The following is a 23,296-nucleotide window of genomic DNA, read 5'->3' as shown; positions in this document are numbered from 1 at the left end:
TTGGCATATTAACAGTGTGTGGTACTCATTCTATTAGGCTATCTATACTAAGCTCCACCAGCTTTCAAATTCCTAATAATTTTTAGCTGAATCTTGGTTGGAAAATAATTTTGGGCATATTAGAAGTGTGTGGTACTGATTCTATTAGTCCATCTATACCAAGCTCCACCAGCTTTGAAATTGCTAATACTTTTTAGCTGCATCTTGCCTGTAAAATCATTTTGGGCATATTAGCAGTGTGTGCTACTCATTCTATTAAACCATTTATAATAAGCTCCACCAGCTTTCAAATTACTAATAATTTTTAGCTGCATCTTGCCTGTAAAATAATTTTGGGCATATCAGCAGTGTGTGGTACTCATTCTAATAGACCATCTATACTTACCTCCACCAGCTTTCAAATTCCTAATAATTTTTAGCTGCATCTTGCCTGGAAAATAATTTTGGGCCTGTAGCAGTGTGCGGTACTCATTGTATTAGGCCATCTATACCAAGCTCCACCAGCTTTGAAATTAATAATAATTTTTAGCTGCATCAAGCCCTAAAAATAATTTTGGTCATAGTAGCAGTGTGTGGTACTCATTGTATTAGGCCATCTATACCAAGCTCCACCAGCTTTGAAATTAATAATAAATTTTAGCTGCATCTAACCCGGAAAATAATTTTGGGCTTAGTAGCCGTGTGTGGTACACATTGTTTAAGGCCATCTATACCAAGCTCCACCAGCTTTGAAATTAATAATTTTTTTTAGCTGCATCTAGCCCGGAAAATAATTTTGGGCTTAGTAGCAGTGTGTGGTACTCAGTGTATTAGGCCATCTATACCAAGCTCCACCAGCTTTGAAATTAATAATAATTTTTAGCTGCATCTTGACTGTAAAATAATTTTGGGCATATTAGCAGTGTGTGGTACTCATTCTATTAGGCCATCTATACTAAGCTCCACCAGCTTTCAAATTCCTAATAATTTTTAGCTGCATCTTGCCTGGAAAATAGTTTTGGGCATATTAGCAGTGTGTGGTACTCATTCTATTAGGCCATCTATACTAAGCTCCACTAGCTTTCAAATTCCTAATAATTTTTAGCTGCATCTTGCCTGGAAAATAATTTTGGGCCTGTAGCAGTGTGTGGTACTCATTCTATTATGCCATCTATACCAAGCTCCATCAGCTTGAAATTAATAATACTTTTAGCTGAATATTGCCTGTAAAATTATTTTGGGCATATTAGCAGTGTGTGGTACTCATTGTATTAGGCCATCTATACTAAGCTCCACCAGCTTTCAAATTCCTAATAATTTTTAGCTGCATCTTGCCTGGAAAATAATTTTGTGCATATTAGCAGTGTGTGGTACTCATTCTATTAGGCCATCTATACTAAGCTCCACCAGCTTTCAAATTCCTAATAATTTTTAGCTGCATCTTGCCTGGAAAATAATTTGGGGCCTGTAGCAGTGTGTGGTACTCATTGTATTAGGCCATCTATACCAAGCTCCACTAACTATGAAATTAATAATAATTTTTAGCTGCATCTAGCCCGGAATTTTTTTTTGGGCCTGTAGCAGTGTGTGGTACTCATTCTAATAGGCCATCTATACCAAGCTCCACCAGCTTTGAAATTAATAATAATTTTTAGCTGCATCTTGCCTGGAAAATAATTTTGGGCCTGTAGCAGTGTGTGGTACTCATTCTATTACTCCGTCTATACCAAGCTCCACCAGCTTTGAAATTAATAATAATTTTTAGCTGCATCTTGCCTGTAAAATAATTTTGGGCATATTAGCAGTGTGTGGTACTCATTCTATTAGGCCATCTATACTAAGCTCCACCAGCTTTCAAATTACTAATAATTTTTAGCTGCATCTTGCCTGTAAAATAATTTTGGGTATATCAGCAGTGTGTGGTACTAATTCTATTAGGCCATCTATACTAAGCTCCACCAGCTTTCAAATTCCTAATAATTTTTAGCTGCATCTTGCCTGGAAAATAATTTTGGGCCTGTAGCAGTGTGTGGTACACATTGGATTAGGCCATCTATACCAAGCTCCACCAACTTTGAAATTAATAATAATTTTTAGCTGCATCTAGCCCGGAAAATTTTTTTGGGCCTGTAGCAGTGTGTGGTACTCATTGTATTAGGCCATCTATACCAAGCTTCACCGGTTTGAATTTAATAATAATTTTTAGCTGCATCTAGCCCGGAAAATAATTTTGTGCTTAGTAGCAGTGAGTGGTACTCATTGTATTAGGCCATCTATACCAAGTTCCACCAGCTTTGAAATTAATAATAATTTTTAGCTGCATCTAGCCCGGAAAATAATTTTGGGCCTGTAGCAGTGTGTGGTACTCATTCTATTAGGCCATCTATATCAAGCTCCACCAGCTTTGAAATTAATAATAATTTTTAGCTGCATCATGCCTGTAAAATAATTTTGGGCCTGTAGCAGAGTGTGGTACTCATTCTATTAGGCCATCTATACTAAGCTCCACCAGCTTTCAAATTACTAATAATGTTTAGCGGCATCTTGCCTGGAAAATAATTTTTGGCATATCAGCAGTGTGTGGTACTCATTCTATTAGGCCATCTATACTAAGCTCCTCCAGCTTTCAAATTCCTAATAATTTTTAGCTGCATCTTGCCTGGAAAATTATTTTGGGCATATTAGCAGTGTGTGGTACTCATTCTATTAGGCCATATATACTAAGCTCCACCAGCTTTCAAATTCCTAATAATTTTTAGCTGCATCTTGCCTGGAAAATAATTTGGGGCCTGTAGCAGTGTGTGGTACTCATTGTATTAGGCCATCTATACCAAGCTCTACTAACTATGAAATTAATAATAATTTTTAGCTGCGTCTAGCCCGGAAATTTTTTTTGGGCCTGTAGCAGTGTGTGGTACTCATTCTATTAGGCCATCTATACCAAGCTCCACCAGCTTTGAAATTAATAATAATTTTTAGCTACATCTTGACTATAAAATTATTTTGGGCATATTAGCAGTGTGTGGTACTCATTCTATTAGGCCATCTATACTAAGCTCCAACAGCTTTCAAATTCCTAATAATTTTTAGCTGCATCTTGCCTGGAAAATAATTTTTGGCATATTAGCAGTGTGTGGTACTCATTCTATTAGGCCATCTATACTAAGCTCCTCCAGCTTTCAAATTCCTAATAATTTTCAGCTGCATCTTGCCTGGAAAATAATTTTGGGCCTGTAGCAGTGTGTGGTACTCATTGTATTAGGCCATCTATACCAAGCTCGACCAGCTTTGAAATTAATAATAATTTTTAGCTGCATCTTGCCTGTAAAATAATTTTGGGCATATGAGCAGTGTGTGGTACTCATTCTATTAGGCCATCTATACTAAGCTCCACCAGCTTTCAAATTCCTAATAATTTTTAGCTGCATCTTGCCTGGAAAATAATTTTGGGCATATGAGCAGTGTGTGGTACTTATTCTATTATGCCATCTATACCAAGCTCCACCAGCTTTGAAATTAATAATAATTTTTAGCTGCATCTAGCCCGGAAAATAATTTTGGGCATAGTAGCAGTGTGTGGTACTCATTGTATTAGGCCATCTATACCAAGCTCAATCAGCTTTGAAATTAATAATAATTTTTAGCTGCATCTTGCCTGTAAAATAATTTTGGGCATATTAGCAGTGTGTGGTACTCATTCTATTAGGCCATCTATACTAAGCTCCACCAGCTTTCAAATTCCTAATAATTTTTAGCTGCATCTTGCCTGTAAAATAATTTTGGGCACATTAGCAGTGTGTGGTACTCATTCTATTAGGCCATCTATACTAAGCTCCACCAGCTTTCAAATTCCTAATAATTTTTAGCTGCATCTTGCCTGCAAATTAATTTTGGGCCTGTAGCAGTGTGTGGTACTCATTCTATTACTCCATCTATACCAAGCTGCACCAGCTGTGAAACTAATAATAATTTTTAGCTGCATCTAGCCCGGAAAATAATTTTGGGCTTAGTAGCTGTGTGTGGTACTCATTGTATTAGGCCATCTATACCAAGTTCCACCAGCTTTGAAATTAATCATAATTTTTAGCTGCATCTAGCCCGGAAAATAATTTTGGGCATAGTAGCAGTGTGTGGTACTCATTGTATTAGGCCATCTATACCAAGCTCAATCAGCTTTGAAATTAATAATAATTTTTAGCTGCATCTTGCCTGTAAAATAATTTTGGGCATATTAGCAGTGTGTGGTACTCATTCTATTAGGCCATCTATACTAAGCTCCACCAGCTTTCAAATTCCTAATAATTTTTAGCTGCATCTTGCCTGTAAAATAATTTTGGGCACATTAGCAGTGTGTGGTACTCATTCTATTAGGCCATCTATACTAAGCTCCACCAGCTTTCAAATTCCTAATAATTTTTAGCTGCATCTTGCCTGCAAATTAATTTTGGGCCTGTAGCAGTGTGTGGTACTCATTCTATTACTCCATCTATACCAAGCTGCACCAGCTGTGAAACTAATAATAATTTTTAGCTGCATCTAGCCCGGAAAATAATTTTGGGCTTAGTAGCTGTGTGTGGTACTCATTGTATTAGGCCATCTATACCAAGTTCCACCAGCTTTGAAATTAATCATAATTTTTAGCTGCATCTAGCCCGGAAAATAATTTTGGGCCTGTAGCAGTGTGTGGTACTCATTCTATTAGGCAATCTATGTCAAGCTCCACCAGCTTTGAAATTAATAATAGTTTTTAGCTGCATCTTGCCTGTAAAATAATTTTGGACATACAGTATTAGCAGTGTGTGGTACTCATTCTATTAGACCATCTATACTAAGCTCCACCAGCTTTCAAATGACTAATAATTTTTAGCTGTATCTAGCCTGTAAAATAATTTTTGGCATATTAACAGTGTGTGGTACTCATTCTATTAGGCTATCTATACTAAGCTCCACCAGCTTTCAAATTCCTAATAATTTTTAGCTGAATCTTGCTTGGAAAATAATTTTGGGCATATTAGAAGTGTGTGGTACTCATTCTATTAGTCCATCTATACCAAGCTCCACCAGCTTTGAAATTACTAATACTTTTTAGCTGCATCTTGCCTGTAAAATCATTTTGGGCATATTAGCAGTGTGTGCTACTCATTCTATTAAACCATTTATAATAAGCTCCACCAGCTGTCAAATTACGAATAATTTTTAGCTGCATCTTGCCTGTAAAATAATTTTGGGCATATCAGCAGTGTGTGGTGCTCATTCTAATAGACCATCTATACTTACCTCCACCAGCTTTCAAATTCCTAATAATTTTTAGCTGCATCTTGCCTGGAAAATAATTTTGGGCCTGTAGCAGTGTGCGGTACTCATTGTATTAGGCCATCTATACCAAGCTCCACCAGCTTTGAAATTAATAATAATTTTTAGCTGCATCAAGCCCTGAAAATAATTTTGGGCTTAGTAGCAGTGTGTGGTACTCATTGTATTAGGCCATCTATACCAAGCTCCACCAGCTTTGAAATTAATAATAATTTTTAGCTGCATCTAACCCGGAAAATAATTTTGGGCTTAGTAGCCGTGTGTGGTACACATTGTTTAAGGCCATCTATACCAAGCTCCACCAGCTTTGAAATTAATAATAATTTGTAGCTGCATCTAGCCCGGAAAATAATTTTGGGCTTAGTAGCAGTGTGTGGTACTCATTGTATTAGGCCATCTATACCAAGCTCCACCAGCTTTGAAATTAATAATAATTTTTAGCTGCATCTTGACTGTAAAATAATTTTGGGCATATTAGCAGTGTGTGGTACTAATTCTATTAGGCCATCTATACTAAGCTCCACCAGCTTTCAAATTCCTAATAATTTTTAGCTGCATCTTGCCTGGAAAATAATTTTGGGCATATTAGCAGTGTGTGGTACTCATTCTATTAGGCCATCTATACTAAGCTCCACCAGCTTTCAAATTCCTAATAATTTTTAGCTGCATCTTGCCCGGAAAATAATTTTGGGCATATTAGCAGTGTGTGGTACTCATTCTATTATGCCATCTATACTAAGCTCCACCAGCTTTCAAATTCCTAATAATTTTTAGCTGCATCTTGCCTGGAAAATAATTTTGGGCCTGTAGCAGTGTGTGGTACTCATTCTATTATGCCATCTATACCATGCTCCATCAGCTTGAAATTAATAATAATTTTAGCTGAATCTTGCTGTAAAATTATTTTGAGCATATTAGCAGTGTGTGGTACTCATTCTATAAGGCCATCTATACTAAGCTCCACCAGCTTTCAAATTACTAATAATTTTTATCTGCATCTTGCCTGTAAAATAATTTTGGGTATATCAGCAGTGTGTGGTACTAATTCTATTAGGCCATCTATACTAAGCTCCACCAGCTTTCAAATTCCTAATAATTTTTAGCTGCATCTTGCCTGGAAAATAATTTTGGGCCTGTAGCAGTGTGTGGTACACATTGGATTAGGCCATCTATACCAAGCTCCACCAACTTTGAAATTAATAATAATTTTTAGCTGCATCTAGCCCGGAAAATTTTTTTGGGCCTGTAGCAGTGTGTGGTACTCATTCTATTAGGCCATCTATACCAAGCTCCACCAGCTTTGAAATTAATAATAATTTTTAGCTGCATCTTGACTATAAAATTATTTTGGGCATATTAGCAGTGTGTGGTACTCTTCCGTTTAGGCCATCTATACTAAGCTCCAACAGCTTTCAAATTACTAATAATTTTTAGCTGCATCTTGTCTGAAAACAAACTTTGGGCATATTAGCAGTGTGTGGTACTCATTCTATTAGGCCATCTATATTAATCTCCTCCAGCTTTCAAATTCCTAATAATTTTTAGCTGCATCTTTCCTGGGAAATAATTTTGGGCCTGTAGCAGTGTGTGGTACTCATTCTATTAGGCCATCTATACCAATCTCCACCAGCTTTGAAATTAATAATAATTTTTAGCTGCATCTTGCCTGTAAAATAATTTTGGGCAAATTAGCAGTGTGTGCTACTCATTCTATTAGGCTATCCATACTAAGCTCCACCAGCTTTCAAATTAATAATAATTTTTGCTCTCTGTGAACGTGTGTTCAGCGCTGCTTTTGGTATGCTGACAGATAAGCGCACGCGGCTGTCCACTGACAATGTAGACAGACTCACGTTCATAAAGATGAACAAATCATGGATCAGCAAGGACTTTTCAACCTCTGTGTCATCCTGGGGGGAGTAAATCCTCAATTGTTAAAATCACCTCACCAACTGTTTTAAGCAACTCTGGGGCAATTGATGCCACTTAAGTGTTGTGTGTGCCCCTAATTTTTTGAAAAAATGGAGACTCTTTTTGGAGTCCGCTTGCTGTGTTTTACGTGACGTTGGCATCGTCAATTACAGGTGGGTTGGGTCCTCCCCCTTTTAACCATAAGAAACTACACACACTATGGCTTGGGGTAACACAGATGGTAGAGTCTGAAGAGCTGTTTACTCAGAGGTCTGCTCCAAAACTTCAGTGTTTGCTAGTCAGCGTAGTAACCCAGCTGCGAAGCAAGCTGCACCGCCTGTGTATCTAATAATTATTTTTGACTGCATCTAGCCTAGGCAGACTGTGGTGACCCCCAACCAAACCCAGACGCTCAGCCCCCTACCGCCCCCCTTTCATTGACAATACAATCATGTAACTCTTACAACAGGATGGGTGAGGATCGGTCACAGCTTTATTAACTGTTTATACTCATTACATTAGAAAGGCATTTTATATCTAAAATAATTCAGATTGTTGCAGCATGACCTGTGTCTCCAATCTCCACAACGGCAAGTTGGCCAACAAGTGTAACTCTCAAACATGTCCTTTCTATTTCCAGGCCACGGAGGAACCTGTGTACTCGTATGCAGGACTCTGACCCCCATCCATCACTCTTAACGCTTGTTCCACTCCGTCCTGGAGTCCTGACAGAAATATGTCCAGTCTAATATGCATTAAGTGAACACAGTCGGGCCGTATGAGGCCTGCTTTATCTCCTTCCAGTTGTCCGCCTCTGTCTCTTATAAATTTTGGCATCCAAACATTTATTAGCCGCCTTGTCCGTTCGATGGCTGTGATGTCTCGGGCACCTTGCCATACCGCGCTCGGCACAATCTCTGACTATTTTTGTGAAAAATTCTCTGAAGCGCTCAGTGTCTAGTTTCTTTATTGCCATTTGTTATGCGCTCTTGTGATAGCCTAGGTCATTTCCCCCGGCCTGTATTACTAAGATGGACGGACCTCTTGCCTCTCTCCCTACCTTGATTACCTCCATTAGTACCTGTGGCCATTGCATGCCTCTAATGCCTCTCCAGTTGAAATATGTGTTATGAAATTCTAATTTCCTCCCGCTTGGGCGAACTTTCGCCCTTTTTTCTTCCCAATATATATAAGAGTGGCCTATCACCCACACTGTTGACTTAGCGTCACCTGTAAAAGAAACAAACCACGTTACGATAACAAGTCCGGTCTTATGTATCTCGCCAAACACGTGGATCGCCATCTCCCTATCCTCTGAACTTCTGTTTGTGACAGTCCTGCTATTGCTGCTTCCGTGGCCGCGCCTATGCGGAATGAGTGTGTCCCATAATCTTTGGGGTGGTTCCCTGCCGATGTTTTGCATTTATTAAATATAGCTTGGAACTGGTATCTTGATAATGGCGTTCCATCAATGTGTGATAGGAAGAAATTACTTTGTAATCTGATGGTTACATATGTTTTTACTATTGTTACCCGACTCAGCGTACCATTTGTGGGTTGTAGAAGAACCCAAGTGCCCCTGCCCGCTGGAACCGTTTTCGATTTGCGTATGCGTAGACGTATTGCATTATTGGCTATGACTACGTCGTGGAGTAATAAGCCTTCACTGGTGTTAATTTTGGTTTGAGGGACTAATTCGCTTATGCATAGCGCCCCGAAGAAGGTGATCGCAAATATAGTAGACAGTAGTGTTGCTTCGAATTGTGAGTATCATGTTAATGGTGTTAGTTATATGATGCGAGAAATCAGTTTTAGTGACACGGGAAGGGACGTCTACACTCCTGACTTGGCTGACCCCTTTTCCACCCTTTTATGCATTGTCTGATGATGAATCTCTTTGTTACATGTCCCCAATTCAGTAGTTGGTAGTGAAATGCTACTCCAGTCAGCCACCGCTGCGCTGACGCCCCTGATATGCCCCTCATCATTAGCTGGTGGAGAAATTCTATGATGACTTGTAATCTGGCTTGTTCACATTGGTCAACCCGTCTGCCTGCTACTATTCGTGTCCACTGTTCCCATGCCTTACCGTATGCTTGCCACATCGACGGGGCAACTGACGCTCTGATTAATGGCATCAACTATTCTCCACTAGATCCCATAGGGAGGCTGGGAAACTGTTGCCCGATGGGTGGGCGTTGGGGAGGAGCTCTGTGAAAATCTGCCAAATGAATTGTGATAAAGCATTAGCAGCAGCGTTAGACCCCTCAGTATCGTGGCTAGCGCGGACCCATACATTGTGTTTTAGGCACAGTAATGCTAGCCGCCGTAGTAGGCCTAGCACTGGGAGAGACGATGATGCCATATTATTAATGAAGTGCGCTAGGCTGGTGTTTTTTGTTATGAAGAGTATATTTTTGTTAGCCAGTCGCGCGCCCCATATTTCTATTGCTACCACTATTGGAAGCAGTTCTAGTACTGTCTGTTTTTTTGTCAGCACTTGTTCAGCCCAATGCGGGGGCCATAAGCTTGTGCACCATTGGTTATTTAGTATCGCTGCATATCCGCCTGATTCTGCTGCCCTGGTGAATAATCTTAGTTGAATGTTGGACTGTTCTGCTGACATAAATAATGTGTGACCGTTGAATGATTATAAGAAGGTTTTCCACACCTCTAAGTCCGCCCGTAGCTGCCTGCTGATTCTGATTGTATGACTCGGTTTAGAAGCCCCTTTTGTTGCGGGCGATAAATGAAGAGAAAAAACTCTTCCGACTGGCATCACCCGGCTCGCAAACACGAGTAGACCTAGTAATACTTGCATCTGCTGTAGTGTTACTTTCCATACTGTGCAAAAAACCTAGATCAGGTGTAATATTTTGGTATTTTTTCCCATGGGAGGCGGAACAACCTTGCTGTGGTGTCGATTTCGATGCCTAAGAACGATTTTTTTTAGTTGTGGGGCCTATGTTTTTGGTTGGGCATAATGGGACTCCAAACCGACGGGAGATGTTTGTGAATTCGTTGAGTAAGGGGCAGCAAAATTGGATGACCAATCGCCACAAGGCAGAAAAAGAAAGGAAAAAATCAGCTAACCCACCTAGAAGATCAACAGCACGGAGCCAGGAGTGCTACCAGACGAACATGAGGAACCAGGAAGATCCAGCTGAACAAATCTTCTAAAATCCACTTTTTATTGGGTCATGCAAAAAGTATTTTAAAAGTCCACCTTGGAGAAAAACAGCAAACGCGTTTCGAACAAAAGGTTCTTAATCATTGCATAGCAAAAAAACAGCAAGGAAGTGGTATTTATATGTCATGTCCTGCTATGCACCTGTTCAAGGCTGAGTTAATCAGAAATTTAAACACACATGCCATATTAAAATCGTATAGCATAGAAACAATGCATATAAATGTAAATAATCCAAAAGAAAAAGAAAAGAAGAAAAAAGGAACATATATATAATAATAATCTATTAAATGATCATTCATAATGATACATCAAATCATGTCTGATTTTTAAACCCGCTGGTACACGTGTATTTAAAGTATAAATCCACCTACTTTCTCTATTAAGGAGCTTTCTCCTATAATCATCCACCAAATCTCCACCAATCGCCACGGCCCACAAAGGGGACACCACAGTCAGTGAATCCTTCCTTATTTAGTATAGAGTCTGCCAATAGTTTGAGAGTATTAGCCCACCTGCGAAGCAAGCCGCACCGCCTGTGTATCAAATAATAATTTTTAACTGCATCTAGCCTAGGCAGACTGTGGGGACCCCCAACCAAACCCAGACGCTCTGCATCTAACCCAGCCAATCATTTGATAGTATTGCTAGTAGCAGAGTCGCATGGGCTCTAAAGCATGCATAGCCTGTGCATTTTTTCAGATCGATAAGGATGACCCAACTCGTGTTATCTGTAACATTTGTCACCAAAAGCTAAGTAGAGGCCAAAAAATCCATAGTTTGAGTACTTCATGCATGAACTGTCACACAGATATGAAGCATAAGTTGCAGTGCAAAGCTCACTGTGCTACAATGCGGCCTAGCGGGCCGGGACAACCACCATCTGCCCCACCTGTGTCATTCTCTGGAGACTAAAAGCTTGAGGGTTTTGGAAAATCACCTCACCAACCATTTTAAGCAACTCTGGGACAATTGATGCCACTTAAGTGGTGTCTGTGCTACAATTTTGGGAAAAAATGGAGACTCTTTTGTAGTCCCCTTGCTGTGTTTTACATGACGGTGCCATCGTCAATTCCAGGTGGGTCGGGTCTCTCCCACCCCTTTTAACCGTAAGAAACTACATACACTATGTCTTGGGGTAACACAGATGGTTGAGTCTGAAGAGCTGTTTACTCATACTATAGCCTGGGAATCAGAGGTCTGCTCCAAAGCTTCAGTGTCTGCTATTCAGCAGAGTAGCCACCACCTGTAGATCTAATTACAATTTTTTTTTTCAAATTCAAGGTTTTTTTTTATTTTTGTGTTGAAAAAGTACAAGAAAATACAATATACATAGTAAAAGGGGTAGTATAACTATAAATCTATGCATAACGACAGTATATTGGGGGGTACAGGGAGGGTTTTCCATCAATATCCAGATCAAGCATGTATTTTTCCATATGAAAGATAGAGAGAGAGGTAGCGGACCACGGCAGACCACCAATCAATAGAGTGCGATTATGATCATTGTTGTGCCGACATCACGGATAACTTTAGTTGGGGGCTAGACGGTAGGCGTCAGAGTTTTGCAAATCAATCCAATCCCTCCAAATCACACAGTATCTATCAACATCAGCCGGTGAGATGGCTATCAGATGCTCCATCCTATTAAGGAGCGAGATCTCCGCAAACCATTCCTCCACAGTGGGTGGGTCTCTGCTTTTCCAGTGTCGTGGAATGACATTCTTAGCCGCCTGTATTAGGTAGCCTATTGATGACCTTTTATAACTACGTTTACTTATTGGTAACATTGATAAAAGGAGGGCTTCTGGCATATTAGGGATAGTCAAACCAGTCATTTTCTCAGTCACGGGAACCACCTTTGCCCAAAATGCATTTATTATAGGGCATGCCCACCATATGTGTGACATTGTCCCTTCCCCCTCCCCACATCTCCAACATCTATCTGAGACCACTGGATACCATCTATGAAGGACTGCTGGTACCCGGTACCATCTAGAGATAATTTTGAAGGAGGTTTCCTGAGCTTTGGACCCTATTGAGGTTTTATGTGTCAGGAAGAAACATTTATCCCATTGTGAGTCAGAGAAGGACTTCCCCAGTTCCCTTTCCCATGCACCGCAGAATAGTGGCCGATTGTCAGTTACCTGGGCAATGAGGAGATTATACAGTAGGGAGATGGAGTGTGTAGGGGGTGACAATGATAGGCTCAATTTTTCAAAGTTTGTGAGATCTCTATTATGATGCTTGCGCATCTTCACAGTTGAATAGAAGTGTTGTAACTGGCTATATTCAAAATTAGCCTTCGGGGAAGTGGCTCTTCCCTGTAACAAGTCATTGAGGGGGAGCAGCGAAGTATTGGAGATGACATGAGAAAATAATATCGGATGGCATTTATTTGAACTGAGAAATCCATTTGCAGATAGTCCTGGTAGGAAATCTGGATTATCTGAAATCGGGAGCAAGGGGCCCTGGGGGTCGATTGAGGATAAGCTTTTTTTTTGGGATCTCAAAGTCAAAGCAGTGGCATAAGTACTATATGACATGAGGCCAAGAGAGGGGACAATTAAATGGGCGCACCATGGGAGAGTGGTAAGAGCTTTAGGACAAATGGATTGAACTATTTTGACCCACAATTTCCCCTCCGAATGATGGAAGAAGTCCTGGATTCTAGCGTGTACAGCTGCCATGTAATACCTTCTACAATCCGGAAGGCTAAGGCCCCCATTTTGTTTGTGTCTGATCAGGACGTCCCGCCGAATGCGTGGACGCCCACTTGCCCAGATAAATCTGCAAAAGCTACTGCGTAGTCTTTTCCAAAAATTTGAGGGAATTACCATGGGAATGGTTGGAAGAGGTATAAGAGTTTAGGTAGGACGTTCATTTTAAGCATATTTATTCTGCCGAACCAGGAAAAATCCTTCACCGGCCAAGAAGTAAGATCTCTATGGAGTTGTTCAATAAAGGGCCCAAAATTAAGAAAAAATAGACAGGAGAGGTCTCTATGAATACGAATTCCTAAGTATTTGATACCCTGTGAGGGCCAGGCAAAGGGAAAGTTGGACTGGATGGAATCCTGTATGGATTTGGGAAGGGAGACATCGAGGGCCTCAGACTTCGCTGCATTGATTTTAAAATTTGACCATGTACCAAAGTGATCTATTTCAGTCATAACAGCAGTGATGGATATATGTGGTTGAGTGATATATATTAGGACATCATCAGCAAATGCAGAGCACTTGTACTGGGTGCCTCCCACCCCTAATATTGGGGTTATCGTGAAATGATGAGAGCAGGTGCTGCATCACTAGGATGTATAAGAGAGGGGACAGAGGACATACCTTCCTTGTCCCATTGGTGATTATGAAAGGTGATGATAATGTTCCATTTATCTTCAGCCTAGGTGACGGATTGCGATACAGGGCCATGGTTTTGGCTATAAAAGGGTCCCCTACCCCAAACTTTTTAAGAGAATAATATATGGCGTGCCAGGAGACTCTATGGAATGCTTTCTCAGCATCCAACGAGAGTATCTAATTACAAATTTTTAACTGCATCTAGCACAAGCAATACTTTGTGCCTAGTAGCAGTGTCTGCTAGTCAGCGGATTAACCCAGCATTTAAGCAAGCTACACCACCTGTAGTTTGGACACTTAATTTTTTCAAAGGAAATGGTTCGGGCCCCCGGGACACTCAGTGAAGAGCATCGGGGAGGCACCTCAAGGCTCAGGGACTGGGACTGGCGGTAGGACGCCTTGCGGTGGACCGCCAAGCTCGATCCTTATAAAAGCTTTTTACCTGAAGCAGCTTTAGTGGACGCTACTGGAGCTGGAATTACCGCGGCTGCTGGCATGAGACGTGCCCTCCAATAGATCCTTGTAAAAGGATTTAAAGTGTACTTATTCAAATTAGAGAGACAATTTAAATTAAAAAGCTTAGACCTGCCTCCACCACAGGGGGGCTCGCTCGACCCACCAGCGGACAGGCACCAGTATTGGGAGAGGGGGGCTTGCCGTCAGGGTCCAACGCAGCTCTGGCACAAACCCGGCGACACGGAGGTGGCACGGGCAGGAACGGACTGGCCATGTCGGCTTCGCAGTTTTTTGGTTTTAGAAGGGCATGACATGCCTATATCTGTGTCCCTCCCTCCTTTTACTCCTCCACCTCTTTTCTTTTCGCTTGACTATATGTAGTTGTCACTTTTCCATGTGTTAGTTGTGTCTTCTGAGCAGTTTGTCAGCTTTTGGACACCTTTGAAGTGTTTTCTATGTGTTTCTTTGAGTTTTTGTTTGCCTGCCATTGGTTTTAATGGTGTCCTTGGAACTCAAGCACAAATACTCAGCCAATGCTCCACAGGCCACACTACTAAATTCACACATTTTGCGAATGTTTGCACTCGAAATGTTGCCTTTAAGGCTCGTATGGACGTAAGCTCTCTGTAACCTAAAGATGGCATCCGTCCCTCTGTACTCGATCCCCAGCCGCCACTATTTCTCCCGATGTGCCATCCACGCATTGCTCAAGCACGTGTCCCTCAACATTAGCCATGCCATCAATAACGCAGTTACTGGGAAAGTCCACCTAACCACGGACACATGGACAAGTGCTTGTGGGCAGGGATGGTGCATCTCGCTGACGGTACACTGGGTTGATATAGTGGAAGCCAGGATTCAGTTGGGCCTTGAGATGGAAAACGTCCTCCCGACGCTGAGGATTACGCGCCCTGGGTCAATCATGGTTGCTCCCACATTCTACAACTCCTGCACCTCATCCTCCTCCTCTTCAGCCTCCGTCTCAAAAATGACTGCTTCAGTCACAAGCTGGAAGCACTGCAGCACTGCCTCGGCCAAGCGGCAAAAGGCTGTGCTGAAGCTAATATGCTTAGGAATCAAACCGCACAATGCTGAAGAATTGTGTACAGCTCTGAAAGAGAAGGCAAATCTGTGGCTGACACCACTGAACCTACAGCCAAGCATGGTCATGTGTGACAATGTCCGGAACCTGGTGGAGGCTCTGAAGCGAGCCGAGCTCACACACATACCATGCCTGGCCCATGTGCTCAACCTCGTGGTTTAGCAGTTTCTCAAAACCTACCCGGATCTTCCGGATCTGCTTGTCAAAGCACGCCATGTGTTTGCCCATTTTAGAAAAATAGCTACAGGTTCTGCTGCCTTTGACGTGCTTCAGCAGCTCTTGCAGATTCCAGCTCACCGACTGGTGTGTGATGACCCCATGCATTGGAACTATACATTGCAGATGTTGGGAAGGATTTGTGAGCAGTAGAGGGCAGTTGTTTACTACCAGCATCAACACGGCCGTTGGTATTCAGGTCAGACTCCACACATAAGACCTCAGGAGTGAACATGTATGTCAGACATATGTACCATCCTCCAAAACTTTGAGGACTCCACCAAGATGGTGAGCGGCGATGAAGCCATAGTTAGCGTCACCATCCCGCTTCTCTGTCTTCTGAAACGCTCTCTGCTCACAATTAAGAGGATGCATTGCAGGCGGAGCATGATGAGATGGAGCAAGGAACCATACAGGGTCATTCCACACAGCCCACCCTCATCTCATCCCAACATGGATAGGGTGACAATGAGGAAGAGGAGGAGGAGGAGGAAGAACAGGAGCTATTTTACTGTGCTATAAACGGTACTACCTGCAGAACTGTCATACTGTCTGTTCCTGAGGACAGGGAGGAGGAGGAGAAGGAGGAAGAGGAGGATGAGGAGAGCATGGTCAGTCGTCCTCTTGGTGAGGAAACGGAAGATTTGTCTGCTAGCAGTCTTCACACATGGCTGAGTTTATGTTACGCTGCTTTTCCCGTGACCCTGGCATTGTCCAAATTTTGGGTGACAGTCATTACTGGTTGGTGAAAAAAACAGCTCAAGCACTGTGAAGTCAATAATTCCAGGAGCACGCAGTCAGGGCTCTTCCGGCGCTTGGCAATGAAGATTGAAAGATCAAGATGACTCAGCTCACTGGAAATCAACGTATAAAATCCCCAAAAAATGTATTAATTCTTACTTGGATAAAACATAGTGAAAATCACAATCCATACAAAAGCGGAGAGGGTACAGGGGGTCCAGTACTTGCTGTTAAATTACCAGACGCGTTTCGAACATGATGTTCTTAAATAGTGTTGAGCCACCCCCATAGTGTTCGGGTTTGGTTCGGTTCGTATAACACCGGGATGTTCGTAGAACTGTTCATCGAACACCTTAGAACACCGTCGAACACCGTTAAAACAAATGGCAGGCAAACAAAAACACATAGAAAACACCTTCAAAGGTGTCCAAAAGCTGACAAACTGCTCAGAAGACACTCTCTTTAAAAAAGCCGGCCGGCAATTCAGCATCGGTACCCGACAATTTAGAACAGAAAGAATAGAGCATCACACATAGATTAGATAGATAGAAACATGTCAGTCACATATATAAGAAGTACAGTGACAGTGTTGGCTACTGTACTTGTCATTTAGTGTTAAAGGATTTATTAAAAAAAATATTAGGGTTTTCATGCACCCATTTCTTTAAAAAAGCCGGCCGGCAATTCAGCATTGGTACCCATCAATTTAGAACAGAAAGAATAGAGCATCACACATAGATTAGATAGATAGAAACATGTCAGTCACATATCTAATAAGTACAGTGATCGTGTTGATTACTGTACTTGTCATTTAGTGCTAAAATAAAAGATTTATTTAAAAAACAATTGGCGTGGGGTTCCCCGTAATTTTCGTCTCTAGCGGAGGTTAAGCAGACGGCTGGGACAGATGTTTGAAGCCTTGGAAGGGGATAATACCCACTGAGCATCCCAGGCTACTAATATCAGCCGTCAGCTGAATACTTAGCCTTTACTAGCTATTAAAATGGGGGACTCCCCCAAAAAATGACGTGGGGTCGCCCCTATTTTAATAGCTAGCAAAGGCTAGGAAGACAGCTGGGGGCTGATATTAATAGCCCAGGATGGGTGCCATGAATATTGGCCCCCTCCCAGGCTAGAAACACCAGCCGTCAGCCACCCCAGAAATGGCGCATCCATAGGATGCGCCAATTATGTCACTTAGCCTCGCTCTTCCCACTGCCCAGTAGTGGGGTAAGAGGGCTGGGTTTGATGTCAGCTTATAATGCCAGCTGACATCAAGCCCAGGTTAGTAATGGAGAGGCGTCTATAAGACACCCGCATTGCTAACCCCATAGTCAAAGTTAAAAAAAACACAAACACCCAGAACAAAGTCCTTTAATTGAAATAAAGACACAATTCTTTATTGTTCTAAATTAAACCATACTTACTGTCACGTCCATTCCAGCTGAAGCCAATGTCTTCTGCAATAAAAGTAAAATAATAAACCAACCTCATCCTTACCTTTCCATGATTCCCAGAATGGCTTCAGCTCTGCTACATTCACATGACAGGCTGGATCACAGCCGAAAGCTGCCATCCAGCTTGCCATGCCGCAGACACTGAGAAGCGCAGGCATGCTTGCGCTCCTCAGTGTGTCGCTGTGACGGCATCCAGATGAGCCGAGTTCATGTCCAATGAACTCAGCTCACCTCATGCACGTCATTGACAGCGTGGGAGAATTCTCCTGTGCATGCGGTGAGCATGAGAGAATTCTCCTGTGCTCACCGCATGCCCAGGATAATTCTCCCACGCTGTCAGTGACGTACATGAGGTGAGCTGAGTTCATTGGACATGTCCAATGAACTCAGCTCACCTCATGCACGTCACTGACAGCATGGGAGAATTATCCTGCGCATGCGGTAAGCGCAGTTGTACCTGGCTGGACACAAAAATAGGGGGAATCCCCACGTCAATTTTTTTTTAATTATTTCATGAAATTCATTCAATATTTAAAAAAAGGGCTTCCCTGTATTTTTGTTTCCAGCCAGGTACAAATAGGCATCTGGGGGTTGGGGGTAGTGTTGAGCCACCCCCGTAGTGTTCGAGTTCGGTTCGGTTTGTCGAACACCCGTGTGTTCGCCGAACTGTTCGTCGAACTGTTCGTCGAACACCTTCGAACACCGTTAAAACCAATGGCAGGCAAGCAAAAACACATAGAAACACATAGAAAACACCTTCAAAGGTGTCCAAAAGCTGACAAACTGCTCAGAAGACACAACTAACACATGGAAAAGTGACAAGTACATATATTCATGCGAAAATAAAAGAGGTGGAGGAGTAAAAGGAGGGGGAGACACAGATATAGGCATGTCATGCCCTTCTAAAATCCAAAAAGTGAGAAGCCGACACGGCCAGTCCGCTCCTGCCCGTGCCATCTCCGTGTCGCCGGGTTTGTGCCAGAGCCGCGGTGAACCCTGATGGCCAGCCCCCCTCTCCCAATACTGGTGCCTGTCCGCTGGTGGGTCGAGCGAGCCCCCCTGTGGTGGAGGCAGCTCTAAGCTTTTTAATTTAAATTGTCTCTCTAATTTGAATGAATACACTTTAAATCCATTTACAAGGATCTATTGGAGGGCAAGTCTCATGCCAGCAGCCGCGTAATTCCAGCTCCAGTAGCGTCCACTAAAGCTGCTGCAGTTAAAAAGCTTTTATAAGGATCAAGCTCGGCTGTCCACCGCAAGGCATCCTACTGCCAGTCCCAGCCCCTATGCCTTGGGGTGCCTCCTGATGCTCTTCACTGAGTATCCCATGGTCCCGAAGCATTTCCTTTGAAAAAATTAAGTGTCTAAAGTACAGGTGGTGTAGCTTGCTTAACAGCCGGGATAATCCGCTGACTAGCAGACACTGCTACTAGGCACAAAGTATTTCCTGGGCTAGATGCAGTTAAAAATTTGTAATTAGATACTCTCGTTGGATGCTGAGAAAGCATTCCATAGAGTCTCCTGGCACGCCATATATGATTCTCTTAAAAAGCTTGGGGTAGGGGTCTAGGGGACCCTTTTATAGCCAAAATCACGGCCCTGTATCGCAATACGTCACCTAGGCTGAAGATAAATGGAACTGTAGCACCCTGAGGGCTCGGTTGCTACAGACGTATTGCACCTCACCCAGAGGTGTGATATCTCACTCTCAGGTAAGGATGGAGTGTGGATCAGGACCCGACACCTGCATGCATTACACCACATTGCCGTGGGGCAGGGCGACCAATATGCCCCTGAGATGGGCATGACAGTCCCTGTCCCTGGCTGGAGTGGGGGGAGGGAACACTGAGGAAGGGGAACCCTGTAGTGCAGGAGCAGGGAGGAAGCAGTTCCTGGGTGCATTGAGAAGGGAGTATAAAAGGTGGGCACCATCTTAGTTCAGTGCAGAGAAGTCTGAGCAGAAGTGGCAGGGAGCAGGGGCTCTGCATGAGCTCTGCTCCGGAGGCAGGCCTAGTAACAGAGGCCCAGGCCTGGAAGAGGGAGAAGGAAGGAAGAGGAGCGGAGAAGGCTCCAGGAACGAGGAATGAAGGGATCCCAGGGGTGCGGACGGGCGAGTCGCCACCGCACGCCCGAATCCACCTGCGTGGAGGGGTCAGGCCAAAGGGGGAGACCGGTCCCCGAACTAGTGGAGGCAGGAAACGACCCTCAGCTAGAAACCGGAGGCTCTGACATTTTATGTGGCGCAGCCCCTCGCTACACCCGCTAGGAAGGCACCACATAGGGTCAGGGAAACTGGCGCCAAGTTTACCAAGAGGAGGCCCGAGGCAGCCGGACAGAAGTGTTGGTAAGAAAGGCCAGACAAAGGACACACAAAGGGGGTCCTGTGAAGTGCTCCAAAGTTATCTGGGAGTTGTCTGAGCCCCTCACCTGGTGAGCACAGTACGACGTGGGCAGCCGTTACCTGCAGACGTGGTCTGGATAATAAGAACTGTGAGTAAAGGCCCTGGACTGCATCACTGACTCCGTGTCGTTACTGCTGCTGCCCTGCACCATCACCCCCATCCTCCGCATACACTGCCCTGAGGCTATACTCCTCCCGTGGGGAGTTATGCTACGCTCTGCTGCACCCACAACACCAGCCTCAGCGGTCTGCCCTGTAGCGGCGGTTCACTCTGACCGCAATCCACGGGTGGCGTAGTCGGACATTTAAACATCAAAACCACATAAATAGTTCCGCCACTGGTTTGACCGCCCTGAGCCACGGAACCGGGTCGCCGCCACGAAGACTACAACCACCAGCATCCACCAAAAAGGGTCCGGCTCCGGGTGTCCCAAGGCCCAGGGGGTGCGTCAGAACATTTTCATCACATGGGACAAGGCAGGGATGTCCTCTGTCCCCTCTCTTATACATCCTAGTGACGGAGCACCTGCTCTCATCAATTCGCCATAACCCCAATATTAGGTGGATTGAGTTGGGAGGCACCGAGTATAAATGCTCTCTATTTGCTGATGATGTCCTAGTATATATCACTCAATCACATATATCCATCCATGCTGTTATGGCTGAAATAGATCACTTTGTTACATGGTAAAATTTTAAAATCAATGCAGCGAAGTCTGAGGCCCTCGATGTCTCCCTCCCCAAATCCATATAGGATTCCATCCAGTCCAACTTTCCCTTTGCCTGGCCCTCACAGGGTATCAAATACTTAGGAATTCCTATTCATAGAGACCTCTCCCATCTATGTTATCTTAATTTTGGGCCCTTTATTGAACAATTCCATACAGACCACGGTTGGCAAGTTAGAACTGTAAGATTCACTACGTGAACCGCTGGTGTTTTGTGGAAAAGCACATGTACACCGCGTTCCAAATTATTATGCAAAAAGTGTTTAGGAGTGATAAGGGAAGAATTTGTTTGTTTGTCAGTTAAACTCATTGATGGTGATGTGTGTCAGGGCTCTTTATATCACTGTAAGCAATTGCAGACACCTGTGCTAATTAGTTTGGCAGGTGTGTCCAATGAAAGGCAAGACTACTTAAGAAGGCTCTCTCACATTATTAAGCAGCTTACATTTTCTGCCAAAATGGGAAAGAAAAAGGATGTGTCGGCTGCTGAGAAGCAACAAATTGTGGAGTGTTTAGGTCAAGGCATGACTACAATCAACATTGTGCGATGATCAGGATGAAGTGTCTTGGCAATCAAGAAGTATGTAGCTGATTCACAGTACACACGTGTGCGTGCTGATAAGGGCAAATTGAGGACTCTTTCCTACAGGCAATTACGTCAGGTTGAAAGAGCAGCGGCAAAAAAGCCTTGTCATAGCAGCAGACAAGTTTTTGAAGCTGCTTGTGCCTCCAACGTCCCCCGAACAACAAGATGCAGGGTCCTTCAGAGGTTTGCAGCTGTGCATACGCCATCCTGTCGACCTCCTCTATCCACTTCACACAAGCAGAAACGGCTCCAGTGGGCCAAACATTACATGAAGACTGATTTCAAAACTGTTTTGTTCACGGATGAGTGCCGTGCAGCGCTCGATGGTCCAGATGGATGGAGTGGAGGATGGCTGGTTGATGGACACCCCACGCAAACACGGCTACAGCGCCAACAAGGAGGAGGTGGAGTAATGTTTTGGGCTGGAATCATGGGGAGAGAGATTGTCGGCCCCTTTAGGATCCCTGAAGGCGCTAAAGATGAACTCCATAATGTATGTGGATTTTCTCAAACAGCACTTCCTGCCATGGTTCAAGAAGAAGAACTGTGTATTTCACAGCAAGATCATTTTTCTGCATGATAATGCACCATCTCATGCTGCACATAAAACATCTGCATCTCTGGCTGATATGGGCATAAAAGGGGACAAACTTATGGTGTGACCCCCATGCTCCCCTGACCTCTACCCCATTCAGAACCTTTGGAGCATCATTAAAAGGAGTGTCTATGATGGCGGGAGGCAGTTCACATCTAAGCAACAGCTCTGGGAGGGTATTCTGTCCTCATGCAAAACAATTGAAGCAGAAACCATCCAAAACCTGACAAATTCAATGGACGAGAGAGTTCAGAAGCTCCTTTCGAACAAGGGGTCCTATGTGAAAATGTAACATCACCTAGAATAAAGTTTTGAGTTGAAAACTGTTTGATTTCAGTTTCTAACAACCTGCTAATGCTTATAATTTCAAAAATGACCATTTTTTTGGTCTTTATTAAAATGAAAAGGTTGATCGAAAAGTTTGGGGGATCTAAGAGTGTGGCAACCCAGTAGTCATGATTACTTCGAATTCTGAAAATATGAGGATCATGCTGCAGGTAGTGCAGCAAGAAGGCACTTATGTGTCTTGCGCATCTCGGAGCCCCAAAATTATTTTCCGGGCTAGATGCAGCTAAAAATTATTTTTAATTTTAAATCTGGTGGAGCTTATTATAGATGGCCTAATAGGATCAGTGCTGCACACTGCTACAAAGCCCAAATTATTTTCCAGTCAAGATACAGATAAACATGATTAGTAATTTGAAAGCTTATAACGTTTGGTAGGGTGATTTTAACCAATCATCAAGCTTTTACTCTCCCCAGGATGACACAGGGGTAGAAAAGTCGTTTCGGATCCATGATTTGTTCATCTTTATGAACGTGAGTCTGTCTACATTATCAGTGGAGAGCCGCGTGCGCTTATCTGTCAGCACACCACCAGCAGCGCTGAACACACGTTCAGACAGAACGCTGGCTGCGGGGCATGACAAGATCTCCAAAGCGTAAGTGGCTAACTCCGGCCATTTATCCAGATTGGAAGCCCAAAAAGAGCAAGGGTCCAGTGACACAGTCGTGGCTTCAATGTTTACTTGGAGATACTCCTGTACCATCGTCTCTAGGCGTTGACTATGTGTCAGACTTCTTGTCTCCTGTGGCCTTGCAAAGGATGGGCTAAAAAAGTGGTGAAATGATTCCGCAAAATTGATGTTACCAGCAGATACTGTGGTTCTGTTACGGTTTGAGTGCTGAACACTTGACGGTCCCACGGTTGGCAAGTTGGAACTGTGAGATTCACTACGTGCACCACTGGTATTTTGTGGAAAAGCACA

The sequence above is a fragment of the Phyllobates terribilis genome, unplaced genomic scaffold (assembly GCF_046119375.1).
Source record: "Phyllobates terribilis strain yellow unplaced genomic scaffold, ASM4611937v1 Scaffold_8__6_contigs__length_399053987, whole genome shotgun sequence".
Lineage (NCBI taxonomy): Eukaryota > Metazoa > Chordata > Amphibia > Anura > Dendrobatidae > Phyllobates > Phyllobates terribilis.
The sequence above is the reverse complement of the archived record's forward strand: the minus strand, read 5'-3'. Positions refer to the sequence as shown.